At 44.5% G+C, this 21,403-nt stretch overlaps 1 long non-coding RNA gene across 1 annotated transcript; it reads left to right on the top strand.

Moving 5' to 3' along the window:
• Nucleotides 1–9,545: 9,545 nt before the first annotated feature.
• LOC130600140 (uncharacterized) lies at nt 9,546–12,833 on the top strand. The gene is made up of 3 exons (XR_008972385.1): nt 9,546–9,674; nt 10,633–10,762; nt 12,707–12,833. It is a non-coding gene; the product is annotated as an uncharacterized LOC130600140 (long non-coding RNA).
• Nucleotides 12,834–21,403: the final 8,570 nt, after the last annotated feature.

Raw genomic sequence — 21,403 nt, 5'->3', positions numbered from 1 at the left:
GAACTCCCCATAAACCACGAAAAAATGGTTAGTGACCTCCTTCCCCGCTTAGACATAAACAAGTTGTCGTGGTTTAAGCCCAGTGTCGTGGTTTAAACCCAGTCAGGTAACTTGTTCACTCACTCCCAGTGAGTGGTGCCGAGCTGACAACAATCGAGGTCCGTGTCCGTCTCCCCCCCCGCACCGGGGCTCTCCCCTTCCCTGCTCCTGGAGGAACGGGGAGGAGGATCGAGAGAGTGCAACTCCTACGGGTTGAGACAAGAACAGTCCAGCAACAAATCACCACCACTACTATCAGCTAAAACAATGATTAGGGAAAATAACAAGGGAAGAGAATACGATACCACCAGCCAAGAAAGCGAGTTCCACCCGGAAGCCCCCGTCCTTCCGGGGAACTCCCAGTTACCCCCCCACCCCGGGCATGACGTGCTGTGGTATGGAATACCTCCCCGGCTAGCCCGGGTCAGGCGCCCCATCTCTGCTTCCTCACAGCTTCCCCTCCTCCCTGGCAGAGCATGAGCCTCACAGAGTCCTTGGTCAGGGTAAACATCACTTAGCAACAACCGAAAACATCGGCTTCACCAACACTGTTCTCAAGCTAGAAGTCAAAACACAGCACTGCACCAGTTAACACAAAGGAAAAAACATGACTGCTACTGCTGAACCCAGGACACCCAGCCAGTAACTCAGAACCATGCAGCCACTCGCTCACTCCCTTCCTTCTTCCCGCCCCCCCCCTGTCCCCCCCCCCCCCGGATGGATGGGGAGGAGAACCAAAGAAATCAAATCCCATGGGTTGAAATGAGAACAGTCCAGTAACTAAGGTATATCAAAACTGCTACTGCTACCTCCAATAATAATAATGATAAGGGAAATCACAAGGGAAGAGAATATAAAACTAAAAGGGGAAAAGGAAAAGAAATAATAAACACACATGATGCCCAATGCAATTGCTCACCACCCACCTACAGATACTCAGCCCAACCTGAGCAGCAGTCTGGGCCTTCTGGGTAACTCCCCTGAGTTTCTGTACTGGACATGACGTGCTGTGGGATGGAACACTCCTTTGGCTATTTTGGCTCAGGTGTCCTGTCTCTGCTTCCTCCTGACTTCCTGTGCCCCTCCTCCCTGGAAGAGCATGAGACTGAGAAGTCCTTGATCAGAGTAAACATTATTTAGCAACAACTAAAAGCATTGGTGTGTTATCAGCGTTGTTCTCAGGCTAAAGTCGAAAACACAGCACTGTACCAGCTACTAAGAAGGAGAAAAATAACTGCTACTGCTGAACCCAGGACAGAATGGGACACCTACGAATTTACTCTCTTAAAGTTCTCCTGCTTTCATGAATACCGCTATAGCATGTAATGATCCACAATGCTTCTTTGTACCTGTTTTGTCTGGGATAGAGCTGGTGCAGTGCTGTGTTTTGGCTTTAGTCTGAGAATAATGTTGATGTTTAAGTAGTGTTTACTAAGTCCTGATCAAGGGCTTTTCAGTCTGTCATGCTCTGCCAGTGAGGAGGGGCACAAGAAGCTGGGAGGGAGCAGAGACAGGACACCTGAGCCAAACTAGCCAAAGGGGTATTCCATACCACTGCATGTCATGCCCAGTATAGAAACCATGTAATGGGAACTAATGATAATTTTACCTTTTGCCTTTTCTCTTTGGAATGCCAACTTATGGAGTATGCTGTTGTCCTGGCAGCTCCAGAGAAGCACAAATCACTGCAACATGCTTGGGCCTGGCCTATGCGTACAGAGCCCTGTTTAACATTATTCAGTACCCTGAAGGGGAAAAGAAGGTCTCTGGATCTGATGGCAAATCTACAGACACCATAGCTACTCAAGCCCCAGGAACAGGCACTGTGGCCACTCCTACCCTGACAACAGACACTGCAGTCATTCCAACCTTGGTAGGAAGCACTCCTACTGAACCAAAGAATCAATCTGTGCCTCTGTCAGTTTCCCTTATACAGAAGAACAAGTGGACATGAAGGTCAGCTCATTTAGTGAAACAGGATGAAGCAGGACCATCACAAGAACGGGAGGAAGAGTCAAAACCTTGATCTCTGTCCCTGACTGAGATGTGGGACATATGAGATTTTAGCCACTGTCCAGGTGAGCACATTATCACCTGGCTGCTCTGATGCTGGGATAATGGAGATTATAGCCCCTCGACTTAGAGGGTAGGGAAGCCAAAAAGCTGGAATCCCTTTCTAGGGAAGCTGGCGTTGACAAGGCAACTGGAAAAGGGAAACAAGTCCTCAGCCTCTGAAGGTGACTCCTATCAGCCACGAGGGAAAGATAGCCCTTCAAGGAAGATGTTGTATGTAACCAAGGGAAGTGTACGGCAATGGAGAGATGTATACAGTACCCGAGGGAATTATCTGCACTAGAGATGCTTTAGTTTGACCCGAACAATGCACAGTTGCCCACAGATCCATAAAGAGTCCCATGCACACAAGTCGCGACAGAAATCGGTACAAAGTGAACAATTGTCATATGCCAACTCATTGGCAATAATGAACTGGTGAGATGTAGAGGCACAAACAATGAATGAATTAGCCTGACAAATCTGGCAATATGAAGAAAAACTTCCTTCCTATGGACTTAGGTCTTGCCTCTGGAATAACTGTCTGAACTATGTGAAAAATAGTCCCAGCAATTCAACTCAATCCTACTCCCCAACTGTACAGACCATCATCTCAGATATTAACAGTAGGCATCCTTCTGCTCAAGAGGGAGTATATAGAAGGTACACTCCATGGGGTACCCTGTGGTTTTACCTGCGAGACCATGGAGAGGACATGATGAAATGAGATGGAAAACCTACCTTAATTCTGGAGAAACGGGTACGTGAATTGCAAGGAAAAACAACCACAAATGGGGGTTGTTCCAGACAGAGTGGGAGGGCTGACCTTACACTTGATCCTATAGTAAGGAGTTCTAATCTGATTTTACAAGAATTAAGTGCAGCAACATATGACCGGGAGTAGAGGGGCCCTGTCTCCCGTCAAGTGGATGAGAGGGACAAGCGGGTTTACCAGACTTTGTAGATCAGATGGCCTGGCACATCAGTCCCACAGGAGTATAAGGCTCTAGTAGATACTGGTGCACAGTGTACCCTGATGTCATCAAACTGTCAAGGGGTGGAACCCATTTGTATTTCTGGAGTGACAGGAGGATCCCAAGAGCTGACTGTACTGGAGGCTAAAATCAGCCTAACTGGGAAGGTGTGGCAAAAGCACCCCATTGTGACTGGTCCAGAAGCTCCATGCATCCTTGGCATAGACTACCTCAGGAGAGGGTACATCAAAGACCCAAAAGGGTACCGGTGGGCTTTTGTTATAGCTGACCTTGGAGAGGGAGGAAATGAAGCAGCTGTCCACCTTGCCTAGGCTCTCAGAGGATACTTCTCTTGTAGGGATGCTGAAAGTTGAAGAAAAACAGGTGACCTGAATGAAGTCATGCCATCACTGAGTGCTGCCGTACCAGACATGCTAGAGCTTCAATACGAACGAGCAGCCAAGTGGGATGCCACAATTGATACTGACAATGCATTTTTCTCAGTCCCTTTGGCAGCAGACTGCAAGCCACAGTTTGCTTTTACTTGGAGGGACGTCCAGTACACTTGGAATTGACTACCCCAGGGGTGGAAAGACAGCCCTACCATCTGCCATGAACTGATCCAGAGTGCATGGGAACAGGGGCAAACTCCAGAACACCTGCAATACATTGATGACATCATTGTGTGGGGTGATACAGCAGAGGAAGTATTTGAGAATGGGAAGAAAATAATCCAAATCCTTCTGAAATAATTTTTAGAATCATAGAATCATAGAATAGTTAGGGTTGGAAAGGACCTTAAGATCATCTAGTTCCAACTCCCCTGCTATGGGCAGGGACACCTCACACTAAACCATGTTGCCCAAGGCTCTGTCCAACCTGGCCTTGAACACTGCCAGGGATGGAGCATTCACAACTTCCCTGGGCAACCCATTCCAGTGCCTCACCAGCCTCACAGTAAAGAACTTCTTTCTTATATCTAATATAAACTTCCCCTGTTTAAGTTTGAACCCATTACCCCAGACCTGTACACAATACTCCAAGTGAGGTCTCATGAGAGCAGAGTAGAGGGACAGGATCACCTCCTTTGACCTGCTGGTCACGCTTCATTTGATGCAGTCCAGGAAATGGTTGGCTTTCTGGGCTGCGAACGCACACTGCCGGCTCATGTTAAGTTTCTCATCAACCAGCACCCCCAAGTCCTTCTCTGCAGAGCTGCTCTGAATCTCTTCTCTCCCCAACCTGCTGCTGTGCCTGGGATTGCTCTGACCCAGGTGTAGGGCATTGCACTTGGCTTGGTTAAACTTCGTAAGGTTGGCATCTGCCCACCTCACAAGCGTGTCAAGGTCCCTCTGGATAGTATTCATGGCTGATGCTGCATGGAGTAAGTGCATCACAGTGATCACACAAGGTTTTCAAACTGGAAATCCCAGTCATCCAGGAATCTCAGAAGTGATTATGGACTGGACAGAAGGCAAACATTTCAGAATGTCACCAGAGGAGGAGGTGACACATGCCTCATTTACCGATGGGTCCTGCCACACTGTAGGAAAGCAGCAGAGATAGATAGGGGGTGGCTGTATGGAGTCCCCTACTCAAGTTACTAAAACTGCTGAAGTAGAGGGTGAATCAAGGCAGTTTGCCGAGGTGAAAGCCATCCAGCTGGCCCTGGACATTGCTGAATAAGAAAAATGGCCAGTACTTTATCTCTCTAATGACTCATGGATGGTGGCAAATGCCCTGTGGGGGTAGTTGCAGCAATGGAAGTGGAGCAACTGGCAACACAGAGGTAAATCCATCTGGGCTGCTGCACTGTGGCAAGATATCAATGCCTGGGTACAGAACTGGGAGGTGAAGGTATGCCACGTAAATGCTCATGCAACCCAAGAGTCGCTCTACTGAGGAACATCAGAACAGCCAACAGGTGGATCAAGCTGCTAGATTGAAGAGGCTCAGGTGGATTTAGAATGGCCACGTAAAGGTGAATTATTTTTTGAATGTTGGGCCCATGACACCTCAGGCCATCAGGGAAGAGATGCAACATATAGATGGTCTCGTGATCAAGGGGTGGACTTAAGAATGGACACTGTTGCCCAGGTTGTTTACAAATGTGAAATGTGCTGCAATTAAGCAAGCCAAGCAGTTCAAGCCTCTTTGGTATTGAGGATGATGGCTGAAGTACAAATATGGGGAGGCCTGGCAGATTGACTGTATCACTCTCCCACTGACCCACTAAGGCAATTGCCATGTGGATGTCTGAGCCCCATGCCGCTGAACAGAACACTATCCTCGGCCTTGAAAAGGAAGTCTTATGACAACATGGCACTCCAGAAATAATTGAATCAGACAATGGGAGTCAGTTCTGGAATAACGTCATAGAGACTTGGGTCAAAGAGCATGGCACTGAGTTGTTGTGTATCACATGTCCTGTCATGCACCAGACTCTGGGAAAATTTAAAGGTACAATGGGCTGTTACAAACTACACTGAGAGCAAGGGGTGGTGGGACTTTCATTCATTGGGATACACATTTACCAAAAGCCACATGGCTGGTCAACACTAGGGGATCTGCCAACTTGGCTGTTGTGGCCCAATGAAAACTTTTACGTACCATAGATGAGGATAAAGTTCCTAGAGTGTAGGTTATTACTGCCTCAGGCAAAGGCAAACCAGCTGGTGCAATTGCTTTCCCTCAAGGGCCTAGATGCACTTGGTGGGTAATTGTCCTGGGTTCAGCAGTAGCAATCATTTTTTCTCCTTCTTAGTAGCTGTTGCAGCGCTTTGTTTTTGACTTTCGGCCTGGGAACAGCACTGATAACACTGATGGTTTTCATTAATGCTCAAATGTTCAGTCTGACCAAGGACTTTCTGAGTCTCATGATCTGCAAGGGAGGAGGGGAAGCCGGGAGGAAGCAGAGACAGGACACCTGACCCAAACTAGCCAAAGAGGTATTCCATACCACAGCATGTCATGTCCAGGATGTAAACTGAGAGTTACCCGGAAGGGCTAGATCACAGCCGGGTCGGGCTGGATATTATCGGTCGGTGGGTGGTGAGCGGTTGTATTCTCTTCCCTTGTTATTTCCCTTATCATTATTATTCTTGGTGGTAGCAGTCATGGTTTGTGTTATACCTTAGTTACTGTCCTGCTCTTATCTCAACCCGTGGGAGTTACATTCTTTCGATTCTCCCCATCCCTCTGGGAGTGGGGGGAGGAAAGGGGGGGGGGAGTGAGCGAGGACTGCATGACTGATTTATGACTGAGATTAAACCATGTAAGTGACCATGACAGTAACCATAGAGTCATAGAATAGATAGGGTTGGAAGGGACCTTAAATCATCTAGTTTCAACCCCCTTGCCATGGGCAGGGACACCTTTTACTAAACCATGTCACCCACAGAATCATAGAATCATAGAATTGTTAGGGTTGGAAAGGACCTTAAGATCATCTAGTTCCAACCCCCCTGCCATGGGCAGGGACACCTTACGCTAAATCATATCACCCAAGGCCTTGTCCAACCTGGTCTTGAACACTGCCAGGGATGGAGCATTCCCAACCTCCCTGGGCAACCTATTCCAGTGCCTCACCACCCTAACAGGAAAGAATTTCCTTCTCATATCCAACCTAAACTTCCCCTGTTTAAGTTTTAACCCGTTACCCCTTGTCCTGTCACTACAGTCTCTAATGAAGAGTCCCTCTCCAGCATCCCTATAGGCCCCCTTCAGATACTGGAAGGCTGCTATGAGGTCTCCACGCAGCCTCCACGGCTCTGTCCAACCTGTCCTTGAACACCGCCAGCTATGGAGCTTTCAGTAATGTGTAAATCTTGTTGTATACCTAAAGGAGATTTGATTTTGGTTGAAAATAGGCAATGAATTAAATTTTATGATGACATATAATTTAGAATATGATCGCTTCCATAGCGGCTATATACCTAGCACTATGCTGGATGCCTCATGGCACCTGTCCTCGCTGCTCTGGATTTGAGGTTCTGAACCTGACTCCCTTTTGATCAGCACATTAATGAAGAATGAATTTTGATAAAACTGGACAAATACAGCAGTGATTGAATCAGAACTGGCTTCTGCATGTAACAGTCCAACACCACACATCTTCCATCTTTCCAGCCCTGAGAAACTATTATGACAAATGGAGCCCCAAGTCATGGACTGAATGAACACAAAAACTTTTGTAGGGATGGTCCATAGACTAAAGGAATGATATCTGTCTGTGTGTATATATATATATAAAATAAATATATCAAAAGACAGGAAAGTTGATGGTGGAAAATGTGGGACTTGGCATGACATGGGGAGGAAGGGGGTGTGAGTGAGCGGTAATTAGTTGCTGGCTGGGTTTAAACCATGACACCTTATCTTGACCCATGACCTTTTCATTATATTTTCTCCCCCCTATCCAGCTGAGGAGGGAGGGGATGATAGAGCAACTTTGATGGGCACCTGGGGCCCAGACAAGGTCAACCCACCGCAATACCGTTCTTTTGTTCCAAAATAAAGCCTCAAAAGAAAAACAATGTTTGTTTTTTTTTTTTTGTGGGGTGGGACGGAAGAGGCCAATTACTGTTTCAGCATCTCTTTAGACTTCCTATTGTGGTGGTTATGGATTTGTTATGGATCCTGTCCAACCGTGCAGCAAAATGATTATCAACTTTTCCATTATTTTGTGTTAAGCATCTAAAGGCAGGTGCATTGCTGAGATTTTCAAGCCCTTTTTGCTATTGGCAGAAACCAATTGGTCAGGGTTCTGAGAGTAGTTCAGAGTAGTAAATTTTGAATATGAAATTTTTTCTGAGATATATGATTCAATACATATTTCTGAATATATATTATATTCTCACATTCAGCATTTACTATCAGTTTGGTTTGTCTTGGTTTAACCCCAGCTAGCAACTAAATACCACTCAGCCTCTTGCTCACTCCTCCCGTCCCCTTGGGTGAGATGTGGAGGAGAATCACAAGGTAAAACCCATGGGTTGAGATAAGAACAGTTTAATAATGTAATAATTGATGTGAAATATTATAATAATAGAAATAACAATAATAGGCAATAAAACAAAAGAGAGAAGGAGAAAGAAAATTCAGGAAACACAATTGTCACACAATACAATTTCTTACAATGTGCTGCCTGATGCCCAGATGGTCCCTGAGCAGGGATCAGCCACTTCCAGCTATGGAATAACACTTTTCTAGTTCAGGTTAACTGTCCTAGCTCTGCTTCCTCCCAGCTTCTTGTGTCCCTCCTCAGTGGAGTATGAGAGACTGAAAAGTCCTTGATTTAGAGTAAGCACTACTTAACAGCAACCAAAACCAAATGTCCAACTGGAGACCAATAATGAGTGTTGTCCCTCAGGATTCAGTGGTGGGACCGATCTTGTTCCATATCTTTGTCAGTGACATGGACAGTGGGATTGAGTGCTCCCTCAGCAAGTTTGCCGATGATGCTAATTTATGTTCCTCTGTAGGGAAGGAATGCCATTTGGAGGAACCTTGACATGCTTGTGAGGTGGGCCAATGTCAACCTCATGAAGTTCAATCGAGCCAAGTGCAAGGTCCTACACCTGAGTTGGATCAATCCCAGGCACAGCTACAGGTTGGGCAGATAAGAGATTCAGAGCAGCTCTGCAGAGAAGGACTTGGGGGTGCTGGTTGATGAGAAACTTAACATGAGCCGGCAGTGTGCGCTCGCAGCCCAGAAAGCCAACCATTTCCTGGACTGTATCAAAAGAAGCATGACCAGCAGGTCAAAGGAGGTGATCCTGCCCCTCTACTCTGCTCTCATGAGACCTCACATGGAGTATTGTGTACAGGTCTGGTGTCCTCAACATAAAAAGGACATGCAATTTCAGATTATTTGCTAACTGTGATGTATTTTGTGTACTGCAGGCTTATTAACGTGATCAGGAGTTTCATTCTGGATGCAGGGATTTCAGGGGAAGAGTTTTTTAATTTGTTAGTGTGGGTTTTTTTCTTTTATTGTCAAAGAGTGCCATTTATCCTCCTACCATTTTGAAACTGATAATTAATAGTTCACTATCACTTGGGAGATTCATGTTTATCTATGCTTTGTAGACATTGCATAGTAATTATCAAGAAATATGTAATAGTTTCAGATAAAATTATAGTCTTATATTTCTCACACATTTTATCATATTATTTGTCTTTAAATTAGCCAGACTTGAAAATTTTGAATTGTTGGGGTTTCAACATGTGAAAGTCAAGCAAATTTCTATGAAAATCATAATATTCGTGCTTTCCTTCTGTGGAATTTACTTGAAGGAAGGGAGAATGGAGTACTCCTTTATATTTCCTTCCCTCTTTTATGTCAATACTGCTCTTTTTTCTGTTGTACTTTTTCCTATCCCCATGCCCTATTCCTTTTCCCAAGTCTTCCTTTCTCTTTTCCTCATTGAGATTACGGTATCACTCTCTTGCATTCCTATTGTTTCTCCCCATCTATAGTTACCTTAATGACTTGGACCGCATAGCAGATTTGGCCTATCTGCCAACTCAGCAAGATGTGCTTAGAGTTCGAGTCCCAACAACAGGGATCATTGAATATCCATTCGACTTACAAAGCATCATTTTCAGGTAGAAAAAAATTTTAATTCCAATTTGCCTTGTTTCTTTTGTTTCTTTTTACATTAGTAATGCCATGTATAGGATATTGGTTAAAGGTGCAAACTATTCAATGTTTTTAAAATTTTACCTTGTTAATTTTATTTTCATGGCTTTGTCCATATATGATTAACAGCTGTTGTTAAAAATATCAAGAGAATGAGAGACAAAGAGACTTGTCTTTTTCTGAAGGTAGTTATTATTGATAGAAAACTGGAAGTCATTTTTCCATAAAATGAGTATATAATTTTTATTATGAATAATAAATTGTGAAATGTAAAGATACCACTTCTAAACTTGTTTTTTAAATACCACTCCTACAAATAATTTTCACCACAGCTCATTTTCAGTGCAAATAATATTGCTTAAAGGATAACTGTGTAGTTACCATTTCAAGTTAGACACCTGAGTGTCTAGTTACATTGAGACCCATAATAAATTGGGAGTATGCTCTGCCATCAAATTTCAGGTTTTATTTTGACTATTAACATCTTTAGTAAATACAGGTTGTATTCTATTTATACTCTTAAAATTAGGCAGCCTTGACAAGTTTGGAATTTTGACTGGTAATTTCTTGGGAGAAAGGCAGGCCACCAACTTCATTCTGTAGACGTGTTTCTGCTGAATATACAGGGCATACATTCTGGAATTGTGGCTCAGAATCCTGATAGTTATGAATATCAGAAATTTGAGGGCTTTGAGACCCATAATACTTCAAATTCAGAAAGTACATCAGACCAAAAAGCAAATATGATAACCTTTTTTCTTACAATGTATTCTATCAGTCTTCAATACAAATGGTAAAATTTTTAAGAAAAACAAACCAAATTGTGTTTTCAACTAAAATCCTGAATTCAGTGTTCCGTATGTTATTGCATGTTTTTCTGCTAAGTTATTTGTGGGGTTGACGTGATCATTGCTAATTTTGCAGAATGGTGGATGTAGGAGGCCAAAGATCAGAAAGAAGAAAATGGATACATTGCTTTGAAAATGTCACATCTATCATGTACCTAGTGGCTCTTAGTGAATATGATCAAGTACTTGTGGAGTCAGACAATGAGGTAAGCAAGCACCACCATAAATCACCACTTTTTAAGAAAAAGTAAATTCACTAAAATTAATTTTAAATTTTATATATTTTTTAAAATTCTATCAAAGCACAAGTTAGTAGAGAGCTTCAGTACAAATGAGTGTGTTTTTACATAATTGGGTATTACATTTGTTGGATCAGTAAAGTATAATGATAGATTGAATACTTCATGCTAAACAGCAAAATTCAAAGTTGTTAGTTCTTTTAAGACATTTTCAAAGCAAACTGGCTTGTCCAGTCCTGGTTGTTTTCCAAAAGTCGACCAGCAGTAGTATGCAACTACATGTAATGAAATGAGAAGTTCTACAGGGATTAAGAGTCTAATCCTAATATAATATCTTCTATATGGAGTGTCAGTGGAATCTATCTATTTTGTGTTAAAAGTGGAATAGTTGGCTGTAGAGAAATGTTCTTATTGTAGTTATTTGCATAGTTAGTGTTTTGTAGCAAAGCCGTAAATAATAGACATTGTGAATTAAAACAAAATTCATAGGTTCTTTGCTAGAACGTATCATAAAGTGGTAAACTTAATTCCATTGACTTAAAGTATAGGATTTATACTGGCTTATATTTTGTACTTTTATTGCTATTTCAAAGAATAACAGAAGTAGGAAACTTGTGGGTGGCGATGTATGAGCTAAGCAGGCAAAATGCAGTAGTACCCAGTGTTTTGTATACAGCTTTAAAAAGTAGGGGGAATTTAATATTTGGATTTTTTTTCTTTCATGAAGACTATTCCCATTAGTCATCAAATTTACATGAGTTACCAGCACGATTCTATGCAAGTTTTTAACATTCATTTACAAAAGTTAGATGAAAAAAGGAAATAATTTTAATGTTCTTCATGACTACATATATATGTTGATTTCATTGTTTAAGAGAAGGGCTGACAAAGCAAAGCAAAACAGATGTTCCTGGGCAGTCATGATTATATTCTCAAGTTTTTTCAGTATTAATTTTTTTAAGAAAGACTGGGAGCTCTGAAAGCTTTTCCATTTAAACTTTTCCTATAAAAGAAAGAAATATCATTGCATTGTTTATATCATCAGCCATCTCCTTAAATGTACAGCTGTTACAAAGAAGACATTTTCAGTTGCTTATGTAGTGAATACATCTTGTAATTTATTTTTGCATTCTGTTTATTTTTGTATTCTTTTAAATTGGTGGGTATCAAAATGTTTTTAATTTTGTTTTGTAAGACATATATCTTTGATGTTGTGGTCCTAACAGTAATGGAGTCTGAAAACACATTATACAATAAAGCTTTATTGAAGAAGTAATAAAGATGAGCAACAATTTCCCCATGTAGCAACTCACCCAATTACCAAGAGTGAACACAGGATCATAAGCGATGCCATGGGTCTGGTGGACTGCCAGGGACATCTGGTGTCTCAGTCATCTATCAGAAACAGCCAATCATGCACATGCCTTTTGAATGTGGAGAAGAGTTGAATCAATGTAGGTCAAGGGGCAAGGTGTTGGCAGTATGTCTAAGCTGCCAATATTGGTCAAGTGGCAGGGTATCAGGAGGCAGGGTGTAGCTTCCACCCCTTGATTATCTCAAATGATCACTTGACATGGAGTTATAAATTAGGGTGTTATTTTGGTGGGTTGTTAGTTATATAATAAGCTAGGTGAGGTTGGTGTTACAACACCTGCAGGGTATAAGTTACATAGTCAGAGGTCAAAAGCTGGTGCATCATGAGATGGGTACCCTAGAATCACCTCTATCAAGTATCAGTTGCGCAGATATCTGGGAAGTGATTACTATGGCAACTTCCCAAGTGCCATGAGAGGCTGTGAAAGAAATTACAACCCGCATCTGCTCTATTGACCTTGTATAATATTGACCTGGTCACCCAGGACATGGAGAAGGCTGAGATACTCAATTTATTTTTTTTGCCTCGGTCTTCAGCAGCAAGAGCTCCAGCCACACCGCCCAAGTTGCAGAAGGCAAAGGCAGGGACTGGGAGAATGAAGAAACGCCTGGTGTAGGAAAAGATAAGGTTTGATACCATCTAAGGAACCTGAAGGTACACAAGTCCATGCATTCACAGGTCCTGAGGGAACTGGCAGATGTAGTTGCCAAGCCATTATCCATCATATTTGAGAAGTTACAGCAGTCCGGTGAAGTTCCCACTGACTGGAAAAGGGGAAATATAACCCCCATTATTAAAAAAAGAAGACCTGGGGAGCTACAAGCTATCATGTGAAGCAGGCAAGATTTTTTTGACCCCTATGTTTGATCTATCAGCACCCCATGAAATCCAAGACCCTTTTGCCTGACCAGTCTGTCAGTGTCCGGTTATAGGAACCCTTCACTGAACAGTCCTGCTGGACTGGGGGGCAATTCGAATGACTTCAGGGAAATGCAGCAACACCATAAGGGGGACCACTCAGCAGGTCTGCCCACTTTATTCAAATATGTTGCCCACTGCCAGTGGTGACTGCTAGCACCCATGAATGTCTAGAAGTTTTTCCTCCCAAAGCGGTCATACAAACTGCCAGAGAAAAGATGTCCATAGAAACATGAACGTATTTTAGTTTGCCAAATTCAGGGATATGTGTGACATCTGTTTGCCATATTTGAAGTGATTGAATACTTCTGGGGTTAACCGACAATGTAGGACCCTTAGTGAGTTGTTGACAATCAGGACAGGCTTGTATGATAGCTTTTGCCTCTGCCATTGACAAGTGAAACCACCGTTTTAGGACCTTTGCTGATTGGTGGAAAAATTCACGAGAAATTCGAGCTTGTTGCCATACGTTGGGCACAGGTGACACACTGACAGGTTGAGTTAAATGGTCCGCTCTAGCATTTCCTTCTGCATAGAATCCTGGCAAGTTTGTCTGACTGCGATGGTGACATATATAGTGCACTTCTGTTCTTTGTTTTAACAACAACCATAACTGTTTCATATTGCTAAACAAGGTTTCAACTGCAACCTGTTTCAAATAAGCTTTTTCTAATGGTTGCGCAACTCCTACTACATACGCTGAGTCTGAAATCATATTGATTGGACATGTGTTCCATCGTTTAAACACCTCAGTCACTGCCTTCAGTTCTACAATCTGGGGTGATCCCTCAGAAAAAACTATATGTGATTTCCACTGGCCCTGTTCCTGCCATGTAGTAGCTGCTTTGCCTGATTTTCCACTCCCATCTGTAAAGACTGTGATACCATTCACAGCTTTGAGATTGTACTTGGGTTTTTCCTCTATACATTCCTGCTGAATAAAAGTCAATATTCGATGGCTAGGATGATGGACCTTGATTGCTCCATCAAATCCTGCTAGAGCTATCTGCAGTGCTACACTATTCTGCATACACCATTGCAAATACTGTTCTGTCATAGGAATAATTATGGTTTGGCGTTCTTTACCAGATAGGTCTATGATACGATCCCTTCGTTTCATATTTAACTTACTTAGCAAATGTTTCAGCTCTGGTCACGATGTTTTTTGATGGTTGATGTGACAAAAATTGGCACTGAAGAATTTTCAGTTTCTCCTTATCAGATTCAACCCATTGCATGGTTAATCCTACTGGCTGGAAATCATTACTGACAATCAAAAATTCAGTAGGAACTCCATTCATCACACGATGTGCCTGTCTCTCAATGCGGCTTCTGCCATCACTATTGCTTGTTTTGCTGCTGGTGTTAATTGTCTGGGTGCATTGAAGTCTGTGTCACCCTTCAACAATTCAAACAATGGTTCTAAACTTTTGTTGTCAATTCCCAATAATGCTCGAATCCAATTGATATTCCCTAACAAGACTTGCACATCGTTAAGTGTATGGATATTGACCTTGATGGCTAATTTCCTGAGGTTCAGTGGTATGATCTAAGATTTTCCAACCCAAATATTTCCATGGTGTGGTATCCTGAACCTTTTCAGGGGCAATTTGCAATTTATGTTGTTGCAACACTGAACACAATTCTTGTTTAACAGCTTCTAGGTTATTTTCTCAGCCACCAGTATATCATCCATATAACGATACACTAATAATTGGGGGTGTCTTTCCCAAAATGGACGCAATGCTACATCAACATAACCTTGACATATTGTTGGTGAATTTTTCATGCCTTGTGGCAATACCACCCATTGATAAAAGAAAACTGTGGCCCGCATTCTGCTGCCAAAGGAATTGAGAAAAATGCATTGGCAATATGAGTTGTGGCATACCACTAAGCTACCTTGGCTTCCAGTACATACTGAAATTCTAGCATGTCTGCTACGGCAGCACTCAATGGTGGTGTGACTTCATTCAGGCCATAATAGTCTACTGTTAGTCTCCACTCTCCCTTAGACTCTCGCACTGGCTATATGGGGCTATTAAAGGGTGAGCGGGTCCTTCTGATCACTCCTTGGCTCTCCAGTCTACGCATCAGCTCATGGATGGGAATCAGGGAGTCTTGGTTGGTGCGATATTGCCACAGGTGACTGTTGTGGTCATGACTGGTACTAGTTGCTCTTTGAACTTCAACAGCCCTATGAAAGGCGCCTCTGAGAGACCAGGCAAGGTGGACAGCTGATCAATTTCCTCAGTCTCCAAAGCAGCAATACCAAAAGCCCACCGGTACCCTTTTGGGTCTTTGATGTACCCTCTCCTGAGGTAGTCTATGCCAAGGATGCATGGAGCCTCTGGACCAGTCACAATGGGGTGCATTTGCCACTCATTCCCAGGCCGGCTGATTTCAGCCTCCAGTACAGTCAACTCTTGGGATCCTCCTGTCACTCCAGAAATACAAATGGCCTCCACCCCTTGATAGCTTGATGGCATCAGGGTACACTATGAACCAGTATCTACTAGAGCCTTATACTCCTGTGGGACAGGCCATCTGATCCACACAGTCCGGTAAACCTGCTTATCCCTCTCCTCCACCTGGGTGAAGGCAGGGCCCCTCTAATAGTGATCATGAGATTCTTCACTTATGTCTTGTAGAAAGGGATTAGAATTCTTTATCACAGGAGTTGGAGTAAAATCAGTTCTTCCACTCCATCTGGGAAACTGCTCACCAGAGACTGGAGCAGCAACTTTCTTGGGAGGGTCATCCTTTACTGTGTTTTTCCCATTCAGTTCCTCCAGAACTGAGGTAGGTTTTCCATCCCACTTTCTCATGTCTTCTCTGTGATCCCACAGATAAAACCATAGGGTGGCCCGTGGCATGTACCTCCTATATCTTCTCTCTCGGGCAATCAGGGTGCCTTCTGTTAATAGCTGATATGCAGGTTGGTACACATGGGGAGCTGGATAGATCGTCTCTCATTTGTTTAAACGCCTGGGTCAGGAGTTTTTCCACAACTGAAATGATGGAAGGGGTGAGATTTTCTTCGAACTCTTGGAGTTAAGGAGTCACTTCATTGACTGTTGGTGGTGCTGCCTCATTCCAGGTCATTGATACCAATGAGTGGTGTCCTGGGTTCAGCAGTAGCAGTCATGTTTCTCCTTTGTGGTAGCTGGTGCAGTGCTGTGTTTTGACTTCCAGTCTGGGAACAGTGTTGGTGAAACCAATGTTTTCGGTTGTTGCTAAGTGATGTTTGCCCTGACCAAGGACTTTGTGAGGCTCATGCTCTGCCAGGGAGGAGGGGAAGCCGTGAGGAAGCAGAGACGGGGCGCATGACCCAGGCTAGCCAAGGAGGTATTCCATACCACAGCACGTCATGCCCAGGGTGGGGGGTAACTGGGAGTTACCCAGAAGGACAGGGGCTTCCGGGCAGGACTTGTTTCTTGGCCGGTGGTATCTTATTCTCTTCCCTTGTTATTTTGTCTTATCATTGTTGTCGTTGGTAGTAGTGGTGGTGATTTGTGTTGTACATTGGTTGCTGGACTGTTCTTGTCTCAACCCGTAGGAGTTGCACCCTTTTGATCCTCCTCCCCATTCCTCCGGGAGCGGGGAAGGGGAGAGCCCCGGTGGGGGGAGGAGGGGGCCCTCGATTGCTGTCAGCCCGGCACCACTCACTGGAAGTGAGTGAACAAGTTGCCGGACTGGGTTTAAACCACGACAGTTCTTTTTGGCACCCAACGTGGGGCACGAGGGGCTGAGATAACAACAGATCTGACCGGATTAATAGTCACTCGTCACAATGCTGATTTATTGGCTCTCAAGGTTGTTCCTCTTGATCTCACAGTTTCAGTATATCATATCTTACTTCCATCCGGTATTTGCTGTATTAGTGTTTTTCAAGTGTGGGGCTTGGGCTAAGGTTTTTGTCTCATTGTACTTTATGGTAATGACTTGTAATACAATAGAATCATTGATCATGAAACTGATGTGGCTTATGTTCCCAGTGTGGTCACCACCTTTATACTTTGGGAGGTATATAATAGAAGTGCTTATCAATTACACATCTTTTTTCTCCTTCTCAGGTACTCAACCTGTGAAGGAGACATTCTTTTGCCCACCCAGTCCTCCCCCCAGACCATTTACATTTGAGAGTTTTGAAATTTTTAATGCTGTTGAGACTTGTTTGCTGATCGTGAGGGGAATCACAATGCTAGCATGCATACAGAGTGTGTTTTGCCCACGACTGATTTCAAGAGTCAAGCAGAGTCAGGTTTGGGTCTTGTCTGGGGTCAAACGACGATGTAGGAGGACCAAGAGGTTTTCTCTGAGGCTGGACAGCCATGAGTGGCAGGGTGTGTGGGATAGTTTAGAGAAGAGGAGACTGAGGGGTGACCTTATTAGTGTATATAAATATATAAAGGGGGAGTGTCACGAGGATGGAGCCAGGCTCTACTCAATGGCAAACAATGATAGGTCAAGGGGTAATGGGTACAAACTGGAACACAAGAGGTTCCACTTAAACTTGAGAAGAAACTTCTTCTCAGTGAGGGTGTCAGAGCAGTGGAACAGCCTGCCCAGGGAGGTTGTGGAGTCTCCTTCCCTGGAGACATTCAAAACTCGCCTGGACACATTCCTGTGTAACATTATCTAGGTGTTCCTGCTCCGGCAGGAGGATTGGACTAGATGATCTTTTGAGGTCCCTTCCAATCTCTAGCATACTGAGATACTGTGATAGTATGGGCAAGTATCTAGGTCAGTGGGCCCCTCCAGTACTTTGGAATTTCACTACCGAACAACTGCAAAATCCAGAAGAATTAGTAAAACACTTAAATGAGGTGTGTGGTCATTCTGGCCCTACCAGAGATGGACAAATCATGGCAACGTGTGGGGGCTTTGACTATGCTTACAGGGCCTTGTTCAACACTATCCAGCACCTTCAAAAGGAAAAGAATGTCGGCGGATCTGAGGGCAAAGCAACAGTCAGCGCAGCTACTCCAGCTCCAGGCACAGCAGCTTCAGCACCCCCAGCGACAAGTACTGTCGCTACTCAAACTTTGGCTGCAATGAACAGCGCAGCTACCCCAGTGGCAAGTACAGCAGCTGCTCAAACTTTGACTGCAACAGACAGCGTGGCTACCCCAGCTCCAAGAAAAGCAGCTACACCACCCCCAGCAACAAGTACAGTCGCGACTCAAACCACAGTGATAATCACTGCAGCCAAACCAGAGGACCAATTCGTACCAATATCGGTTGCCCCTGTACGCAAGAGAACAAGCAAAAAAGAGGCAAGAAGGGTGAAGCGAGATGAAGAAACAATGAATTCACCACCCAGTCCAGAATCTGATCAGGAGCCATCATCACATGACGAAGAAGATGAAGAAGAGGTAACTTCTCGACCTCGTACCTCAACCGAGCTGCGGAATATGCAAAAAGATTTTACCCGTCAACCAGGGGAGCACATCATCACCTGGTTACTCCGATGCTGGGACAATGGGGCCGATGGTCACGAACTAGAAGGTACAGAAGCCAAGCAGCTGGGATCACTTGCTAGAGAAGGGGGAATTGACAAAGCAATTGCAAGAGAGAAAAAGTCCCTCAGTCTTTGGAGGAGGCTCTTAGCAGCTGAGAAAGAAGGGTTTCCATACAAGGACGATGTTATGAGTCGTTCGGCCAAGTGGACTACTATAGACAAAGGCATCCGGTCTCTGAAGGAATCAGCCATCATAGAGATGATCTATCACATCAAGCCGAATAACGGGGATACACCCATAGATCCAGACGAAGTTGAATGTACACAACCCATGTGGTGAAAGCTTACACAGAATGCACCGTCATCATATGCCCATTTATTGGCAACAGTAACCTGGAATGACATAGTACGACTAACAGTGGATGAAATGGTTCATAAACTCCGAGAGTTCGAAGACAATCTCACCCCTTCCATCATCTCAGCTGTGAAAAAACTGTCCCAGGACCTCAAACAATTGAGGGACGATCTATCTGATTTATCCAGCTCCTCACGTGTACCAACACACGTCTCAGCTATTAACAAAAGGCATCCTATTGTTCAAGAGAGGAGATACAGAAGGTTTACACCACGGGGAACCCTATGGTTTTACCTGCTGGATCATGGAGAAGACATGACAAAGTGGGATGGAAAACCTACTTCAGCTTTGGAGGAACGGGTGAGTGAACTGAAGAGGGGAGCAAGGGCCAAGACTGATCGTCCCATGAGAGCTGCGGCTTCAGTCTCTGGTGAGCAGTTTCCCAGGTGGAATGGAAGAGCTGATTTTACTCCAGCTCCTGTGATAATGAAGAATAATCCCTTTTACCACGACTTAAGTTTCCAATGCTGTGATGACCATTAGAGGGGCCCTGCCTCCAGTCAGGTGGAGGTAGGGGACAATCGGATTTACTGGACTGTGTGGATCAGATGGCCTGGCACATCAGTCCCACAGAAGTATAAGGCTCTAGTAGATACCGGTGCACAGTGTACCCTGATGACATCAAGCTGTCAAGGGGTGGAACCCATCTATATTTCTGGAGTGACAGGAGGATCCCAAGAGTTGACTGTGCTGGAGGCTGAAATGAGCCTGACTGGGAGGGAATGGCAAAAGCACCCTATTGTGACTGGTCCCGAGGCTCCATGCATCCTCGGCATAGACTACCTCAAGAGAGGGTACTTCAAAGACCCAAAACGGTACCGAAGGGCATTTTGCATAGATGCCTTGGAGAGGGAGGAAATTGATCAGCTGTCCACCTTGCCTGGTCTCTCAGAAGATTCTTCTGCTGTGGGGTTGCTGAAAGTTGAAGAACAACAAGTGCCAATTATGACCACAACCGTGCACCAGTGGCAATATCGCACCAACCGAGACTCCCTGATTCCCATCCATAAGCTGATCCGTAGACTGGAGAGTCAGGGTGTGATCAGCAGGACCCGCTCGCCCTTTAATAGCCCCATATGGCCAGTGCGAAAGTCTAATGGAGAATGGAGACAAACAGTAGACTATCGTGGCCTGAATGAATTCACACCACCATTGAGTGCTGCTGTACCGGACATGCTAGAATTTCAGTATGTACTGGAGGCCAAGGCAGCCAAGTGGTATGCCACGATTGATATTGCCAATGCATTTTTCTCCATTCCTTTGGCAGCAGAGTGCAGGCCACAGTTTTCTTTTACTTGGAGGGGTGTCCAGTTCACTTGGTACCGACTGCCCCAGGGGTGGAAACACAGCCCTACCACCTGCCATGGACTGATCCAGACTGCACTGGAACAGGGGCAAGCTCCAGAACACCAGCAATACAATGATGATATCATCGTGTGTGGCAATACAGAAGTAGTTTTTGAGAAAGGGAGAAAAATAATCTAAATCCCTCTGAAGGTGGGTTTAGCCATAAAAGAGAGAAAGGTCAAGGGACCTGCACAGGAGATTCAATTTTTGGGAATAAAATGGCAAGATGGAAGTAGACAGATCCCCACAGATGTGATCAACAAGATAAAAGCAATGTCTCCACCAACTAATAAGAAAGAAACACAAGCTTTCCTGGGTGCTGTGGGGTTCTGGAGAATGCACATCTCAAATTACAGTTCAATTGTACGTCCTCTCTATCATGCAGTAGCCCTTGGACCAGTCCGGACGGGGCCAGACGTAAAAAATGTACTGTACACTGCAGCTGGGGAGAACGGTCCTACCCGGAGCCTCTGGCAGAAAGCTCCAGGGGAGACTCGAGGTCGACCCCTCGGCTTTTGGAGTCGGGGATACAAAGGATCTGAGGTCAGCTATACCCCAGCTGAGAAAGTGATACTGGCAGCCTATGAAGGGGTTTGAGCTGCTTCGGAAGTGATTGGCACTGAAGCACAGCTCCACCTGGCACCCTGGTTGCCCGTGCTGGGCTGGATGTTCAAAGGCAGGGTCTCATCTACACATCATGCAACTGATGCTACATGGAGTAAATAGGCTGCACAAATTACACAACGAACTCGAATAAAAATCTCAGTCGTCCAGGCATTCTAGAAGTCATCATGGACTGGCCAGAGGGCGAAGATTTCGGAATGTCACCAGAGGAGGAGGCGGTGTGTGCTGAAGAGGCCCCACCATATAAGAAACTATCAGAAAGTGAAAAGCAGTATGCCTTGTTTACTGATGGGTCTTGCCGTACTGTGGGAAAGCATCGGAGATGGAAGGCAGCTGTACGGAGTCCTGGACGACAAGTTGCAGAAACTGCTGACGGAGAGGGTGAATCGAGTCAGTTTGCAGAGGTGAAAGCCATCCAGCTGGCCCTGGACATTGCTGAATGAGAGAAGTGGCCAGTACTTTACC

The sequence above is a fragment of the Pezoporus wallicus genome, unplaced genomic scaffold, assembly GCF_028554395.1.
Source record: "Pezoporus wallicus isolate ANWC-B61680 ecotype Strahan unplaced genomic scaffold, APGP_CSIRO_Pwel_v1 contig_13561, whole genome shotgun sequence".
NCBI classification, from domain to species: domain Eukaryota; kingdom Metazoa; phylum Chordata; class Aves; order Psittaciformes; family Psittacidae; genus Pezoporus; species Pezoporus wallicus.
This window is presented reverse-complemented; position numbering and strand designations above follow the sequence as displayed.